Here is a 20,198-nt window from a genome sequence, read left to right on the forward strand (position 1 = left end):
AAAACACAATATTTTCCTTCAGTAAATATACATAATAAGACTGCATTCAACATTTGGTTATCAGATCTAAAAAGAACGATAATCACATTGTGTTTTCTGGAACAAGAATATAAGGTTTTTTAGTTCATGCATTCTTTTGGATAATTTAGTCTATCAGTATGTGTTCCAAAAGTATGACGTTCATATTATGAAAAAGTCGTTCTTAGGAATGTCAAGAGATCAGGATTTACCCACTTGCCATATCCAATTTATAGGATGTTCATAGATTTAGATTCAAATCCAGATTTGAGTAAAGAAAAATGTTTATCCGTATTTGATTTTTTAAATTAAATACCGAATCAGAGTTCTCTTTTTACATTTGAAAACATAAATGACTTTTGACTATACAGTGGCAACTGAACCGCAGTATGATTTGTTAAGGAACAACTTTTAAATGTGTGGATATTGGATAGAGTTATTAAAATTAAATTTGAATCCAAATCTGATTGGATATTTGTTTAAAACAAAATTTGAATGTGAGCCCAAGCATATGTCATTTCTTAACTCTGAATTCAATCAATTGGATTTTTTGACATAGTTTGGCTGGATATTCTATTTGAGTTCAACCCATTGAGAGTTCTAACCAACTTGGTCATTTAAGTAGTTGCAACTTTGAATTATCAATGATGTATTAGTAGATATGCTTAAATATATAAACCTGCTAACGTGCTTAGATCATTGGTTCTACTAATGCACCATCTTAGTTTCTGTGTTCATTGGTTCTATTGTTGTGCTCAATAAGGTTGCTGCAGATGATTTGCTCCCCACTAATACCATATCATTCAAAGTGCATTAATATAAATGCCATAACTGCAACATAGAGGGCCATAGGTCCAAAACTTAATAAATGAGTAGGCCGGAAGGTAAAGGAAGATGAATATCTATTATCTATCATCACATCAAAGAGCATTTAGTACACATCAAAAATATGTAGGACAAGCCTTTATGGTATCATATATATATATATATATAGACACAAAATAGAGAAAAAATAATAATTGATAAATACCAGACCACTTAGGTAAGAGACAATTAATTTTTTGTTAAAAATTATTATAAACAAAATGTGAACATCTTTATGTGTGTATAAACATTAATTTAATGTAAATATTGTTTTATTCCAAGTTATTTTTGTAGAAAATTTTGATTTTTCTACTATCAAAATTTTGATAATATATGGACTGTTCATTTTCTATTATCATAAAGCAATATTAAAGTAAAAAAATGACTAGCTTAATACATGTTCCTCATAGATCACTCATACGATCACATCCATAAGTTTAGATCTATGAACCCGACGGGCATTTGGCGTTGGCCGTCCGATCTTGCGCGATCGGATCGGACCACGTTCTTTCCTGAACCCCACTCTCTCTCCTCTCTTACCCTCTCCCATCTTTCTCTCCGCCCCTTCGACCTCTGCCCCTCCACCCTCCGCCCGATGCCCCCTCTTCAACTCTCCGCCCCCTCCGCCCTCCCCCCTCTGCAACTCTCCGCCCCTCCACCCGACGGCCCGGCCTGCACCACCCCGCCCCTGCAAACAAGCCTCCATTCAATTAAGATTTTCCGCAGCAATCCCAGTAGGGACATGCCACAGAAGGGCTTCAACGGTGAGGGCGAGCCGTACCTTCGCTTTCCGACACCAACATTTGCAATCTTGCAAAATAAGGAAGGAACTGAGTAGAAAAAACTTTGACCATTTGTGGATTGGAAACTTAACTCACACTAAAAAATTTACATGAAAGAAAAAAATAATTCAATTTTAGCCACCCCCCTCCCTCCGCCCCTGACCATGATATTGTGAGAATCATGTGCAAATTCCATTGAAATGGACATTGTGAGAATGGTGTACAATCCTGCAAATTTCACTTACGTATTATAAATTCGACATACCAAATTCCATTGCACGCTTGCAAGCAAGTCAAACGTTGAATTGATTGAAATGGGTATTCAGAGAATGAACAATCGAGACAGAAAACGTCAGAAAACTGAACAGCTAGAAAGGAATCTCGAGAGAACGCCTTTTCCATATCAAAATCCAAACAGATCCAGTGCTTCATTCACTCAGACAAAAAAGTATCCTGCTGGTGTTTGGATGCTTGTTCAACATCCAATCCTTTCATGCAGACCAGCTTCTATCCATACACATTATTACGAGAGAACGTCTTTTTCATATCAATTCAACAGGAGGTGCCGCTGTTTCGCTGCTTTCATTTTTTTTATCTCGACCTATGCTGGTCGCAGAGGCGATTAACTCAAAGAATCCTTAAAAAACAAAATTGTGGCCCAATTCTTGTGGCCTCTTCAAGTTCCATTTTATCACAGTTCAAGGGTCACAGCAACCGGCCGATTCAAGGGGGGCTAATTCTCGCAGAGGGGCCGGGCACAGGGGCAGAGAGGTGCAAGGGGCAGAGAGTTACAGGGGAAAGTTGCGTGCCCGGCACACCGGGGGGAGGGGGTAACGCCCTGTTTGGTTGGAAGGAAATGGAGGGATTGAGCAATCCCTCCTGTGTTTGGTTAGCTAATTAAAAAGGAGGGAAAGGGAGAAAGTTGGCTAATTAGAAAGAAGGGAAAGAAAGAAAGTCTGTTTGAATGAAAAGGAAGGGAAAGAAAAAGAAAGGAAAGAGAAGGATTGTATAGTGTAAATCTAATCCTTCCTAAATCGGACAGATTAGAAAGAAAAGGAAATGAATGAAGATGAAGAGTTATAGTCTGCCTACAATACCCTTCATGAAGACCCACCTCTTGTTGAACAAGAAACGAAAGAATAAACAAGGCGTGTCAGAAGAAACACCATTTCCCTCCAACCAAACCGTTGAAGAAGAAACCAAAGAAGAGGCAAGAAGGAACAGGGCGGAAAAGCAAAAGAGCAAAGGAGAAAAAAAAGAAGAAGAAACGGAAGAAGAAGGCCTCTGCTTGTTACGCAATTTTTTTCTTGCTTTTTCTCACCATAAAGTCATCCTTTTGCCCCCTTTTTGCCTTGGTGCTTTCGTTGTCCATTCCCATGTTAGGTGAGAAGCAGCAAACTCTCCTTACCATGGTACCACCCACATAAACACCATAGGCTTTTCAAAAACTGTTCTTGTCTTGCTAACTGTAGCACGCTTGCATGTTAGAGAGAGAGAGAGAGAGAGAGAGAGAGAGCTTTACATAGCAGCATGTTACAATTTCTTTTCTTTTTTTTTTTTGGAAAAGAATGTGTGTGGCATTTCCTTTAGTAACAACACTTCACATTCTAATTGTCAAACAAAGGTTGAGGATGTATATGTCACTGGTTAACTGTTAAACAGTTTCAGCAATGACATGCTTACTGTAATCAGCTAAGAAGCTTGACGATCTACTCATCAGTACTAGTGTTTGACGATCGACAATGCTTTCCAATATAATCGCTAGTTATATATTTAGGTTGCAGCTTGTCACATATGAGCATCATCTTCATAAAAAAAGTTGTTATGAATGAGAGAGCCAATATTATGAGAGTGATCAAAATTTCATGAGTGGATCCTGTGAGCAATCAAAGGAAGAGCAAGTGGAAGACTGGGATAACAACTATAGAGAAGACTGGGGTAATCTCATTTTTTTAAACATTTTGACTGTTAGGGGTATTATTGTGACATATTATAAATTCTATCATTTCACTTCTTTTATGTAGTCCAAACAAACAAGATTTTAGTTTTTTCTTTCCTTTTTATCCAAACAAACTTTTTAATCACATCTTTCCTTTCCTTTTCATTTCATTCTTTTTCCTTCCCTTTCACTTCCATTTCCTTTCCTTTCCCTCCCTCCCTTTCCCCCCAACCAAACAGAGAGTAAGGGATGAGAGAAAGGGGGGAGAGGGTAAGAGCGTCGGGTTCAGGTGGGTAGTGGGTAGGTCGGTGGAGAGGGTAAGAGAGGAGAGAGAGAAAATATCAAATATTTTGCTATTGGATGTTGCTAAATAGTTAAAAGCTACTGAAACCACCCTAAACTAGGGGTGGGCAACGAGTCGGGCCGGCCCGACCCGGGTCAGCTCGTCGGGCCCGAAGCACAAGCCCGGGCCAGACTTGGCCCGGCCTGTTTGAGCAACGAAGTTGTCGCCATCCGACGGTCCGAGCAGCGAAGTCACAACCACAAAAAGGCTTTGCGGGGATCCGTCAAAGATCCTGCCTCGCCCTGGCGATCTTCCCGTCGCCCTCCTTGTCGAGGATGCGGATGGCGTGCCGGCCTTCATGTCGTCGTCGGAGGAGGGGTTGGAGCGGGAGACATAGGGGGAGGTGGAGCGAGAGACGGAGGAGGGGTTGGAGCGGGAGACAGAGGGAGAGCGGGAGACAGAGGGGAAGGGGGAACGGGCTTGATCAGGCCAGGCCGGGCCGACCTGGGCTGCGTCATCTGGCCCGGGCCCGGCTGGGGACCCGGTTTTCCTGGCCCGGACCCGGGCTCGACCGGGCCAGGTACCGGGTACCCGATGGCGGCCCACCCTGACACCCAGGCCTACCATAAAGCACTGTTAAGGACACAATAAACTTTGTTAAGAACACTATAAACTTTCATTGCAACATAAACCATTTGAAATTCTCTTTTGAGTGCATTTTATGATTACAAAAAAATACAATGTGCGATTACCCTTTTTTTAACTATACGCATCCTTTAGCGGTATTAGTATATAGTATATTATATCATAAGTTATTATTATTATTATATTATATAAACTGAAAGGATGCGAAAAATTTAAGTTGTATAGAGCTTTTACAATAAATAACTTTTTATTTCGCATAAAAAATGTATTTACTACAATGCTAATAGAAGGTTGTTAAAGGGTATTAAGTTGAAAACCGTGGATCAACTTTCATCCTTTCGTTCTTACAAACTGCGCTTTGCGAGGGGTTGCGGGAGTTGCCTTGATAAGGCTTGGCGGAGGCGCTGAGCCTGTTGTCAGCTGGAGAGAGTAAGTTTACTGTGTATTATGAACTTTACGCTTTTGTCATCATTAAACAAATCGACTTGGACATCAGTACGTTACAATCTTTTATTTACTTTTTATGTTGTACATCTATCCATAAATACTACAAAAGATACTTAAAAACACCAATTGATACAGGCAAAAGATAATAGTCATATATATATATATATATATATATATACATATAGAGAGAGAGAGAGAGAGAGAGGAACTGAAATCCTCTAGACATCTTGAGCCCCCATGTCTGATAAATTGAATCGGGTGGATGCAATTATATATATATATATATATATATATATATATATATATATATATATATATATAGAGAGAGAGAGAGAGAGAGAGAGAGAGAGAGAGAGAGAGAGAGAGAGAGAGAGAGAGAGAGAGCGAACTGAAATCCTCTAGACATCTTGAGCCCCCATGTCTGATAAATTGAATCTGGTGGATGCAATTAAACACAACTGCTCGATGCAGTGTGTGTTGTGGTGTTCGGAGAAATGTATATATATATATGTGTGTGTGTGTGTATGTGCATGCAGAAATCCTTTGGCTATTTTGAGTGTCATCCAATCACGACTGTCTGGTGCAATGCATTGGAAGATATGCTCAGAGGCTGAAAGATTTGTTCGTCTAAACTTAGATGAAGAGACCAACAAATTATATATATATATATATATATATATATATATATATATATATATATATATCTGAAAATTGAATTGTGACTGGCTTTTTAGAGTCACTTAACCATCTAATCAAGGTTGTTTGATCCAACATATGAAAGCTTAAGAGATAGGATGATGAGTACTTTCATCATTTAATATTACTTTACATCTTTTTCATTTTGTTTTTTTGTCAATTATCCTTCTGCTTCAGATAGATGGTGCTGGTTCGATGGCTCAAATAATCTGTATAACCAATTATATATATATATATATATATATATATGTGTGTGTGTGTGAAAATGAAAATCAGATGGTCACCTTTGTGGCTGAGTGGTTATTTTTTCATTTTTTGTCGTGAAAAGCCGTCATAAAATACGCATTCTGTCGTTAAAAACCATGGCCAACCAACTAGTCATTACAAATACACATTTTGTGATAATTTTTAGTGACACAAAATAAAAAAAAAAACCATCTGGCCGCAAAAGTAGCCAGCTGATTTTCTCACATACACACTCAAAAATGGCTGGATGATTTGTGTGTGTCTCTCTCTCTCTCTCTATATATATATATATATATATATATATATATATATATATATATATATATATATATATATATATGACACACACACACAAATTTTTGAGTTTTATCCAATGGAAGACCCTTTATGGTCAATGGTTATGATTAACACACGGTCCAATGTATTATATCAGAGGGTGTTCTATGAGAAGATGGAGGATTTCTCTGTCAAAGTGGGACAATGAAATCTATGAATAATATATATATATATATATATATATATATATATATATATATATATATATCTGCTGGTTGTCGTATCATTGTGGTACTCATTTCTTAAATGCTTTGTACATAGCGCTAGTGAAGGCAGGCATTAGTAGCACTCCTTTCACTGGCACTAATAGTAACATAATTAGTTAGTGCATCTATATATATATATATATAGTTGCATGGGATCATGCACCCAAATAGATGTTCAAGCATATTTGTAATATTTAGATTTCATATGTTAAATCCAACATTGATATGATTTTTTAGTACTCCTAAAGATTTTTTAATGCATAATGACCAACAACGTTTTATTTCTCAGTTATTGTGGAAGGTGATCCTTTCGTCGCCTGCTCTCTTCTTAGTTTCTAATCCAACCAAAGCTCATATTTTCATGGACTATTCCAAGCAAATGGGTATGTGCAATAGGGTTTATGGTTGTTTTGTATAGAACGACTTTTTGTCATGCCCTTTTCAAAAGAAACTTTCTTTTATTCCTGAGATAATTTACAGCTATCTGTTTTATATTTGTATGAAATCAGACATTGGTTCAATTTGTTGAAGCAGCGTACAAGGGAGTAGTGCTACTGCGAAGGTATAATGGGATATACAAGAACCATTCAAAACTTTTTTTTTTTCTTTTCCGACTTAAAGAAGGATTAGTATGGAAATGGCGTGAGTAATTGTTGAGCCTTTTTCCTTCATATGAATAAGCATGCCATCTTTTGAGAGGTGTCTGCTGTATTTTCATTTAATTGCTTCTATTATGAAACGGAAACATGCTTTATTATTGGGTCTTTGCATAAGGGTGTCTTCTCCTAATAAGGAAAGTTCATATCTTCATTTGAAGACTTTAGACTTTCGTCACATATAAGCCAGGGGCAACAGCCTTTCCCATTCAAAATATTTAGAAAAAAATTATATGCCGTTACTCAACTATTGAGCAATTTACGGAAGGACACTCATTGTTTTGAAAAATAACAAAGAGATGCATGCTTAATAGACTGACTAATTCACCAATTACCACCTCCTGACAGCGAACATTAAATTGCTAGTGGGTGTACCAAAATGCACCTTCATTATTATCTGGGATCAAGAAAAGACCGTTTTCTAGCATTTGAAATGAAAGAAAGAAGTTGCTTTCTCACCATTCTATTGATCTCTCTCTCTCATATCTTGGGGACAATCTGTCCAACCCTATATCTAACTACGTAGATCGAACCATGCGTTAACTATATAGGTAGTTAATATATATTGCACCATATGATAGATTGTGCCAGGCCAATTATGTAGGCAAAATTTCTCACATATGAATGTACACTTCACTGCACCCAAGTCAACACCCCTTTCTCTCTCTTTCTCTGCTGATCACCACCTGCATAATGCACACAGCTATTTTATCTAATGCAATGATTATGAACATCAAGTCTTGTTTGTCTTCTTGAAACTTACCCAAAAAATTATAAAACAACATATAATGCTGGTTAATGCTAGAGGAGCCTTTCCATGCATTAATTATTAGCCTCAGGTTTGTTTCACCTTAGTGTAAACACCATAAATTTTTCATTAGGACCAAATGGCCATTTAACTCCTCCGCAAGAAGAGTTTGAATTGAGCTTTCAAAAGTGATTTCAAATGTAAGAGCCCACCATAGAAAAATAGGGTCAAACCTACCATATTTAGGCACTTGATACCTAAAGCAGGATCACCTGCTATCATTCCAAATGACCATTTTACCCTAGAGTATCAAAAGCTCTGACAAAGCCTTGACAAGGATTTAGAGAAACTCAAATAGGGTAATTGTTAGCTTAATAAGTCAGTTAAAATCAACTCACTACCCTTTTTCACTAGTTTAAGTCAGCACTTTGAAATCGAAAGCTATAATTTTTCATTCAACGGTACATCCTTAAGCCCAACTAAGTTTAGGATAGGCTTACCTTAGTGGGAAATAGTAGTATTTCACTTACTTTGAGTTACAAAACCTAAATTTCAGTTCTAAACTAAGTTGTTGGTTTCCATTGGGCCTCTCTCTCTCCTATTTAGTAGGGACTGAGCTGAATTTCAATTTAACTAGGTTGAGTTGGTTTGAACTGAGATATGATCAAGTTCATCATGTTTCAATCTATATTCCTTAGTTTGGTATATGATCATTCATCCCAGTGGTGAGTTCAATCCAGTTATGAAGGTCTTAAAGTCTACACTCTCTCCTGATTTTCAAGGGGCCAAGCTAAATTTGACCTCAGCCCAACGGAGTAAGCTGAAACCGAGCTAGGATCATGCTCATCAAATTTGGACCTCTCTTCTCAAAGTTCAGTTTGAGTTTATGTTTCTTGATTTGAGTTGAATTCAGTTTTGAAAGTCTAGAAACCCACTCTTTCCTTGTTTTTCAATGGTCTAAAGTAAATTTGAAGTCAACCTAATGTCGTGAGCTAAAACTGAACTAGGATCTTGTTCATGGATTGAGTTCATTCATTTCGGTTTGAGTTCAATTCAGTTCTCAAGATCAATAAAGCCTAGAGGCGAGGTCTCAATCATGCTTGGCCTAGGATTGTATACATCATGTTAGTTTAGGACCATATATGCATAGATTAATGATGAGTTTTTTTCTGTTCATAGGTCGTGTTTGTTATAATTCATTTAGATTTTAAACAAGCATCTTTTAAAAATCAGGGCATGTTTGGTCTTCATGCACTTTAGTTCTTGGTTTGACTACCTCTGATAAAGGTGTCATAAATAGTTAAACATTGTATCAACATGTCAGTTCCCATCTCTCAGACTCTCTCATGAAATAAGGGAGGCAAGTACAAGTAATGCCTTTCCCATTTTCAAACCGCTGCATTCAAGATTGAAAGTTTTTGCACATAAACACCTAGCAAATATTGTAATGCTACTTTTGTTCTTCATCATTGGTCCTTTTTCATGAGTGGTAACTCAACATATTGCAAAAGATTTCATAAATATAGTTATATGTACAAGTTTATGCATTTTTAATTTGATGTTTCTTAAAAGTTGTGACAGGGGGCTAGTCTAATTTCGCATTGAAGTGTTTGTCTTTTCTCATTATAGCGTTGTCTTCTTCTTTTATACATTTAATGACAAGTTATTCAAATAAATCTTTTTCAAATTTATAATTTTCTAATAGAAGCTACGCGTGATAAAAGCTGAAAGAAATGTAAACTCACAATATCAACATGATATGATTGTGATTATATTGTCTAATAATCCAAAAACATATGTAGCAAGAGAAAGTTGGGAAGTACAAATAGGGTGAAGTATTGCATTAACTAAAACTTGAGTTGGGAGTATGTCATTTGGACATTGGCTGCAACATTGAAAATATGTGTTGTTACATTTGCTTTAGTAATTTACAAATATCTAATATGTGACATACTTATACAGAAGTTATATTGAGTTCTTCTCAAATTTGGAGAAAAATGTCAAGTCACTCTCTCCTGTAGTTTGTTACTTTTAAAACTTTCCTTAGTGCCCCTTTTGATGGATAGACTTTTGATACTGGTTGTCTTAGTGTTTTGGTTATATTGTTTTCTTATAACAGGCAAAATTTATGCAACATAGCTACTGCTATGTAGGAAGTTGTAACAAGGTTCAACAAACTTTTTTTCTTGGGCTTATTATTACAAGTTGCACCATCATTGCTACGAGAACCACATTTTCCATAAATATTAGGATACTTTTTGGAAGTTAGCCTTCTTGCATCTTTTGAAATTGGGCTGCAACAATTATTTTTTCTAGATAACTAAAATGTGATTTTTGTTATATAAAAATCAACTTTATCATTTTTTGAGAGTTTTCATTGTAAAGAAAACTTAGGTTATTGCATGAGATATGCTACCTCCCTCAAACAAAATTAACATTGTAATATCAAGGAACCTTGAACATAATAGCTTATGCATTCTGAGAAGAAGAATTTTGTAATAGCAACATTTGTTTATGATCACAATCTATGGTATGCATCATCTTGTTATTACTGCCCTAGAAATATCTTCCATTTACATAAGCAAATTGTTAGAGAATTTGTGGCATTTTGTGTCAATTCATGCTTATTGTTTTTCTCTTAGACTTGGACTTTCATTGTGATACTCTAGCTTCTCATTTGCACATTTATGTATGAAAATAAAAAATGCTGCCAATGCATTATCAAACTTGTAGTAGAAACATCTTATATATGCAATCTATCTCTAGTACTCGATTAAGAGACTTTAATTTAGTAACTTAAGTAAATTTTATCATTAAAGAACAAGATCAAAGACTGGTCCTCCTCTAGAACTAGAGCTATATAACATACATATTTGACATCAATTACTCATGCATCCAAATTTACAGGATAACATCTTCCAAGATCGAACAACCCTCAAATTGACTATAACTATCCATTTATTCCAAATCAAATTGTTGATTGTAAAAGTATTTGCCCCACAACATGCAAGAGCTAGAATAGAAGACATGAAATGGGTAAAAAATCATCAATATTGTTCCATGTTGTTGGAAGGGGAAATCATAAAATTGAACATAACTTTGAAAAGTAATCTCTGTTTGTCTTGACCAAGCTAAACATAACCTGAAATTACAAAAGTGATGAAGTTTGTATGGAACAATGTCTTCTAAACTAGTTAGACCAGTCATTCTAAATTTGGGACATACCTAGCCAGTTAACTCAATGCCTTATTGATGTTGAAACTATATCTTCCAATTTTCGTCACACCCTTTCTCTCCTTTTTAGTTCTTTTATCATGGTTTGGCCCATCACTATGTCAATTTTGTTCTGCTCCTCTAGTAGGCCTTCCATCTTCCATGCTACCCCATGTAGCATGCACTCATCTACACATATACATACTTATCGGCCCTTCATAGAAGATCTTCTACCTATTTCACCGACATATGAGGAGGCACTACTAGCAGCCACTCATGCTGTTAGATAGCACTCAATGCAAGGAGATCATCCTCTACCATGCAGGGGGCATAACCTTCCTACAATCCTTAAACCTATTGGTCACAAATGCCACAAGAAGTATTGTGTGAAGGCTCCACGTCTTGGTTATGTGCCAAATAACTGTTTGTAACCTCTGGTGGACACATTGTCCAATCTTAGGGTTGTGACTCATAGGTAGGCTTGTAACAGATATACCCTTTTAATACTGGTTTTGCATTTAAGGCCGAATTTATGAGAATCGAAACGATCTCATTTGTCATCTCATGACGTCAGCTTTTCCCACCTTCCATGCACCATAAGCATTTGTTTGACCAAAGTTTCAACCTTCTTCACATTCTAGTATGAAGGATCTATTGGGGATGATCGGTTCCTCTTTCAACTCAACTACCTCATCATGGTTTCAAGAAAGAAATTTAGGTGACTTATATGAAAAATTAGATGAATAAGGGCTGGTGGAAGAATAATTGTGTAAGTTCTCATACCATATTTTTTATTAATTTGATAAAGGCCATAATATTTGGCTAATAACTTTGAATAGAGATGGAAAAAGAGTGTTTTCTACTTTTTAGGTAGGTGCCTCAAGAATACCCAATCCCTTATCTCAAAATCATGATCCTTTATACCCTTATTATTTATTTATCTCATTCTTTTTTAGACTAAAATGATGTTTGTTTGAGGATCTAATGTATGTCATCTCAATCATTAGGTTTTTTGTGAAACTTGGTTTCTATAGTTGTGCCAATTTCTTAGGCTACTATGATTGGTGGTGGATACCCATACGTAACTTCAAATGGGGCCATCTAAGTAGTAGAACGTATATTGGTATTATATAACCACTTAACCCAAGAAAGATATTGGGTTCAAGTAGTAGGTCATTGCTAGGAATGCAATGGAGGTAGGCTTCAGTAGTTCATTAATAATTTCTATTTGTTGATTTTCCAGTGGATGGTTTGGTGAACTAAAATTAAGCTTGATGCATGCATACTTTAGGTATTCTCTCCAGAATTCACTCAAGAAAATAATATCTCGAAAATATGCAATAGACTAGGCATCCCATGTAAGGTTGCCATATTTTCTTGAGAAGGTTGAACAAAAATGGAGCTTGAGTAGCATCTTGTAAATGCTACAAAATGATTTTATTTGTTGAAATGATCCACCCATCACTATGATGGTATCATTGTTGTCTAATTTTGGCAAGACATTTATAATGCCTACAGTCATATCTCACCAAGGGGATAGTGTGATAAGCAAGGGCATAAGATGGATTGGGGGTTTGATTGCTTGATACCTTTGTTTTTAGTAGGTAGGATACTCCATTGCTTATTGCTAATTGACTTCTTCATTCTCTTTTAATAGAGGTGCTCCCTCACCCTATATAGGGTTTTGTGCACTACCCCATGTTCAACTGTAGTAGAACAAAAGTGGTGCAGTATCTTTAAGATCGGAGAGGTGTCCCTAAGATTTTATACTATAGAATTTAGTTCTTAAAGTATCGTTAGGCAAGAAGGGGGGGTCATGGATTAGGGACTTCATTGGGGCTTTTAGTCTTTCATCAATGCTCTGGTGTATCATGACTTGAGTCCAAATCTCATAGTGGAGACTAATAGGTTAACCAATTCCTGTCTAGATAATAAGTTGTGGCATCTTTTTTTAGAATCTTATTTGTGATGCTCAAAATGATATCCCAAGAGAGCCATTATTGTTGATTCAAGGTAGTCACGTATTGATCAACAAGTACTTGAGCCTACGTAGTTAGTTAGAAACATAGACTGCTTTCCAAGCAAATAAGTTCATCACGTCTCTATAGTAATGACCGATCCCAACAACCCTTTATCATACACACATAGTGGCTTTATCGAAGCATTGAATGCCTTTCTCATAAAGGCAATAAGGTTTCGATGTTGTGTCCACACTACCCAATGCTATTATATCATGCATCCATCTTAACAACAAAGGGTCATGTGAAATCTGAGAGTGCTAACACTGTGATGTTAATCATCCCCTCCTAAAGCATCTCAAATGCAACAAAGGACTTATTAGTCCATGCATGACTCCCTTTCCAACATACTCAGCAAGGGTGAGCAATGTACCATATCATTGAAGGAACTTCATATGGTAGCCAGTTAGGTTAAAAAATCCTCTCATGCCCTTGAGGTGACAAGGTAGGGGGGTCATGCCTACATTAATTGAAGCTTATATGGGTTAGCTAGCACCACATCAATTACCAACGTGACCCAAATAGATAACCTCATGATATCCAAAACTGCATTTAACTAACTATTTGGCATACAATTTATGCTTGCGTAACATACTCAACATTGTGTTGAGGTGTATCATAGATTCTTCAATTGTATAGTTGTATATGAGGATATCATTAGAAAATACTACAATAAAGCTATCACAAAATGACATTTTATGAAAAGCTCATAATCACACTATGATGTCATCCAAATAGTGCTTATTAATATTACTTTATTTCATTCTAACCTAATGATACCTTACTCTAAGATCTAATCTAGAATGATATGTAACATTTGTGACTTATCAAGTAACTCAAAGTAATCACCCAAAACTTTTAAATTTCTATATTTAGCATTTTTCGAACATTGCATCATAACTTTACAACAACCTTCAAGGATTTTTGGCTTCCAGCACTTTAATTTCTCGTAATTATGATCAATTTCTTCTTTTATTTGACTGTCAACAATATGTAGGACTTATTTAGATCTAATTTCAGACTTTCGACACAAAGGCCAATCTCAATCTAGACTTGTTCTGTAATTCAAACTGGAATCCGGTTCAAAAACTCATACAAAAGCCTAAAACAAATCCCAAGGTCCAAATCTAGATACAAAATCCAGCCCTAGATAAAAAAAAAAGCCCTAGATTCAAAACTATATCCAAATACTAGCCCAGATGCAAAATAGATCCCCAGATTCAAAGTTTCAAACCACATACAAAATGGATGTATATACAAATCTAAATTCTAAAACTGGATCCACATCGAAAATTTAGATCTAGACCTTGATTCACATCTCAATTTTGGACTCATTTGATCCCAATTTGTGCCTTTATATCAATTCAGACCTGATCCGAACCCAAGATCCAAAGTCTAGATATCCTAGTTTGTGTCCAAATTCTTGATCAAGATCCAAATTTAGATCCAATTCCATGATTTTACTTTAATTTAGATCCAAATATAATATTTAGAAACAAATATGAGTTTTAGATCAAAATTCAAGATCGAAATCCAAATATATTATTTTTTATCCATTTTAAGCTTTTGATCCAGCTCCAAATCTGAGAGCTGGATCCATTTTTAGATCCCAGTACAAGTCACAGATCATTCCCAGTCCAAGTATCGAGGCATTATGACCATTTCCCAAATACCAATAATTTTTAATTCAAGATTTCCAAAATAGCCTTTGATTTTAATTTCTCTCATTTGATGGGTAAATCCATCATTTTTTCAAGTCTTTCAATTCTCTCTCTCCTCTTTGAGAATCCTTCTTCTCTTTCTTTCTCTGTTTTTTTTCTTGTTCAAATTTTCTTGTTTGGCTCTCCTAATCTTCAACTTCAAACCTTCATTTCCAACAAGAGGAGACCTTGGAGGAGTTTGTGATGGACTCTTGGGGAGCATCTCCAACCAGTTAAAGGCACCATCAAGGAGTTCTCTTTACCCTGAAGAGCTAAGCAGCCGCCTTTACATCAATTTTTTTTTTTAAGGTAGTTATAACTTTTTTTCTACCATTTTTTGTCTCTTTTCTTCATAACAAGCCGATGAATGTTTAGAGTCTCTTCGGAGCTAGGGAATCTTCTTGAAGCTCCAAAAAGCATGACCAAGGCAAACATTTTCCTCAAGATCTTTTACCCTCTCTTTTTAACTTATCTTTTTATCATTTTAACTAGCTTCTTCATTTCTTTTCACTCGTTTATCATTTTTAAACTTGTTTTTTTTTTCTCATTTTAACTTTTCTCTCTTTCATTTTAACTTCTTTTCTTCTCATTATTTACTCTTCTCATTTTCATTTTAATGTTTATTTCTCTCATTCTTAACTTTCCTCTATTATTTTAATTTTCTCATCTTTACTTCTTTTTTCTTATTTTATTCCTCTTCTCATTTCTCTCTCATTTAGTTATTTCTCTTTCAAATGTCTCTCTTTTTCTCTCATTTTTTTTATCTTTATTGCTCTCTATGAATTTTCATTTTTTTTTCTCTTTCTCTTAATTGTTGCCCTCTCATCATATATCTATCTTTTCATTTATCTATCTGATTCTCTATTTTGATGGCTTGATTGTATGTGAATGTGTATCATGAGGACTGGGATGAATCATTTTTCTATTTTTGTCATTTTTGAAGTTGAGACATGTCCAACCCGAGAAACACCCAAACACGCTTGATGTACATTTTGATTTGCATTGAGCATGTCATTTTTCATTTTTCGAATTGCAAGTTCATCTTTCATATTTTTCTCAATTATTCTACTAGCATTCCATTGGCCCACCTATATTTTCAATACACCATTGAGTGACTCTCTAGATGAAATCTTAACTATACCAATTTTCATCAAATTTTTCTTTTCCCTTGCTTCATAGATGTATGTTATGGTAGGAATGATTTATTTATTTTTTTTGTTAAGCATACTAATTTTATGTAATCATGTATACACAATCACTTATGGGAATCACAAATGCTCACAAACATATATCTAAGAAGCTTAAGTAAGACTTGATCAAGTCCTAATGAGGTGATAATCGAATTAATTTAAAATCTTGAAACTTACTTAAGATTCAAGAGAAACACCCCTATAAATTACAATATTTATTGTTTTAAATATCAAATATTTATTTTTTTCAGCATATTATTTTGATGTTTTCAATATTCCAAAATTTCTTTCTTTGGCCGTATGATGAACAAGAACTATGGTCATCGTCCATCTATTTTGATATCTTATTTTCAAACAAAACTTAGAAAACTTACTTTTGCAATGCATGACAAGTTAAAGTCACGTTTTACAAAATAAGTAAATTATAAGTATGCTTCTAATCATATTTTCTCAATTTAGTTGAAAAGATCAATTTTCAAAACTATATTAAAATATAAGTTATCTTTTAATTGAGTTCTAGTGACATTATTTGAAGAACTCAAATGATCTTACAAGTGTCTCTTCTAAACAATTTGTTTCTTATACTATTTGGCTATTCCAACAATTCAATTTCAAGTTTCTAAAGTTACTAATTATTAAGGGTTTGTTAACCCTTAAGATCATAGTTTTAGACATGTGGACACCATTATTTTTTAAAAAATCCAAACTATATTTTAATCATCTCAAAATTAGTCTCGATATTCTTAAAAAAAATTATTTAGACTTGAACACACATGCATATAGAAATTTGGATAACATTTCAAATATCTGAATCTATAAAGCGAGAGGCTGGTTCTTGGTCAGGTTAAACCTAACAAAGGCATTTTGAATGGCTGAACCTCGTGCCGACGAGCGAGTCATTTTCTCTCTCATTTCAAAATAAAACCTCATTTTTCTGAAGCACTCCAAAAACCAAAATAAATTTTGGAGATGCAAACACTCAATAATAACTAGAATGGGTACTTGTTTTTTTATTGTCACCTCTTTTAATGCCCAGTACTCCACATAAAATCTCCACTTGTCATCCTTCTTTTTTCAAGCATAGGTGAAGAGAAGGGGTTGGAAGTATGTCAGATGGTCATAGAATTCAACTTCTCAATCATAAGCTTATCTTTTCAACTTTCTAATGTATAGGTGGCTTCAAATTGACTAGATGAATATCCTCTACCAATCCAATGCTCCGGTCTCCCTGGCACAAGTAGGAATAAGCAATGCTAGGGTGCACTAGTTTTTATTAAGGCTAGGCCTAGTCTGGTGTTGATTGAGCTAATCCTTAGCCAAGCTGATCAAGTAGACTTGATCAAGGTCAAGAGAGCTAAACTGGGTTCAACTAGTTAGGACTTGGCTAGCTGAGTCTGGACTAGATGAGCTAGGACTTTGACTCAGATGAACTAGGTTCAAGGCAAGTGTGCTGAGCTAGGTTTAATTGAGGTTTCGCAAACTTGGATTAGGCTCAAGCTGGTTTTACTAGCATTTGACCAAGTCTGGATAGGCTTGACCCTAGGCAAGGGGACATGCCCTGGATCTAGATTTGGATTGGGATGAGCGAGGTGGGCTTAGTTGACCAGGCTTGGTCTGAGGTAGGTTGGGTTTCATACATATCTCCCATATGTATGCTAGACATGGATTCATTAAGCTCGAAATTTAAAAAAGTATGAAAGTATGTCATTATGTTCAAAGACCAAAGTGCCCTTGGATGTCTCACGTAAAATGACCATTTTTCCCTTCATGGTCACATCCAAAATTCTAAGGAATTGGGAGGTACAAGCTATGACATGTCAAAGGCTACATGAAAATATTCCTGTCTAGAATTTTATGAGTAAATCTTCTTGTTTCATTTGAACATTGAGTTTTTAAAAATTGACATGTCTATTTTTAGAAAAAGGCACGTGTAGCAACTAAAGTGAGCTACAAATTGAAAATTCTTGTACTCTATATAGGGTTTTCCTCAATTGAGTTGAGAGAACCAAGATTAGAGCCAGCCTATCATGATGAGCTAAGGAATATAACAATTCTGATGTGAAGCAAGCTAGAAATTAGCTGCAATGAACACTCTGTGTGTCACTAGTGGAGTGATTGAGCCGAATGTGAGATGAGTGATAAATTTGCCTACTTTTTGAAGCATTTGAACTTGACCTGATCTGAGGATAGGCTAAATAGACCTAAACAAATGTGATGGTAAATATAATTTGGACTAACTATGCCTAATTGAGCTAGAACTAAAATTAGAGTTTTACTGAATGTAATGAGTTTGTCCTGATTACTAGGTTTTACTGCTGACTTACTTTGAAGGTTGAACTTCATGAGACATTAAGAGTGAATTTCTTGAGTTAAAATAAGTTAGGTTTGAGCTTGGTTGAGAAACTAACTGTTAAATTGAACTAAAACTAGATACTTTCTCATAAATTAGGTAATTTTGGCTCAATTTTGACTGATCCAAGCTAAAACTGACTGAGAGAGGTTGAAATCTAAGATCCACTAAAGCTAAACAAATTTATTTGAGATGAACTTAGTTTGCTTTTGGTTTGAAGTATACTTGCACAATTGACCTTAAGCAAGCTCATTTCATATGAAATGAAGTGCTTTTAGCCTAATTAAATTAGATTGAGTACCTATAAATTGGGGTTGTTATCTCTAGTATTCATATTTTACCTAGAAAATGACTAATTCTAGGAGAATTAAGTTCAATGGAGCAGTTTTTAGGGTTTTTCTAGAGTTTCACTAATAAATGATGGCAGAATGGTAAAAATAGACTAGGTTAATTCCAATAAATGGATGGCCTAATTAGCTTCTAAGTATTCTTAGAACTAAACTAAATGGTATGAAGGAACAACAACTGAAAAAAAAATGGAAAAACCTTTGGAAAACAGTTTGAAAATGGTTTCAAAATAGTTCGAAAGCCTATTGAAAGCAAAGAAGCCGTTGTAATGGTATGGTAGGAGACCTCTAGGACTTTTTTGAAGGTGCTTCATTCTCATGATGCTCTTTTACCTCATTCTCATTAGTTTCCTCATCTTTAACTTGTATACTTGTATACATGAAGGTGCTTACACTTGTGGCCCTAAGTCCCATTTTTATGACAATTAAAGAATAAGTACTTTTTACTGTGCTCTTCTAGTTCCTGTTTGAAGACAAAATAAGTCTTGGGCAACCTTGAGGTAGAGGCATGTGACTCAACAAAAGTGCCCCCTTAGATGCTGGTGGCTCTAGTGGCCCTTGTCCTCTATTAGGCTCTTCAAACCAGTAAGCTTATAGTCTCAACCATCTTCTCTACATGAAAACAGTCGTGCAAAGACCGAGGGACCTAGGCCAGGAGCTCAATCAAAATCTCCTTATGTCAACTCTCAGTAAACGTCCTTATTAATGCTTCTCAGACCACTCTAACATCATACCATTAAGATCATCAAACTCACTCTTGCTAGATGGAGACCATCTGCTTCATTTTTTGAGTTTCATTTTATAGTTAGTAAAAACTAAATCCCCCAATCCAAAATAGATAATTGTGAAGCTTTTTCATATCCATCTATGAGTGCTTGTGTTGGTACTTCGTTTTCTCCCTCTCAAAATAAAACACACATATGGATGCATAGTGCTTGGTAGGTACTCTTTTACATATAAAGTTCTTGTGCACTTTGTAACTTCACTGATGATCTCTTTTTCCTCGAACTTGGGGAACTCAAGCTACAAGAAAAGGAGGTAAATATAGTACACATGGATACCATACATATTAGAAGGATGGTCATACATATTAATGCCTATTCTCGGCATGCCTAGAACTAGTTAGAAAATTTGCTCAACTAAGCACATTCCCCATTCAATGCTTCAACAATACAACAAAGGGGTTAAAGCATGCCAACAAAAGATATAAGTGTGTAAGATTTTTTTTTTCCAAAATCATAATATACATGCAAAGAACCGAAGTCATAACCATTAGACACATAACTAATATCTACAATATCAAACTACAAGTTTTGTCATGCAAGTCACACCCAAAATACATGTAATGATGTTCTAGAGGACACTTTTCCTCCATGCAATTGTTGTATCAAATGCCATTGTGGTAATATCCCTATCAATCATTGGCCCTATTGAAAGCAAATGCCAAATAACTATGGAACTGGCCCTAGCCTGTGAGATCACAGTTTTCCCGACATTAAAACCAGCACTTCTAG

The sequence above is a fragment of the Nymphaea colorata genome, chromosome 9 (assembly GCF_008831285.2).
Source record: "Nymphaea colorata isolate Beijing-Zhang1983 chromosome 9, ASM883128v2, whole genome shotgun sequence".
Classification (NCBI taxonomy): Eukaryota; Viridiplantae; Streptophyta; class Magnoliopsida; order Nymphaeales; family Nymphaeaceae; genus Nymphaea; species Nymphaea colorata.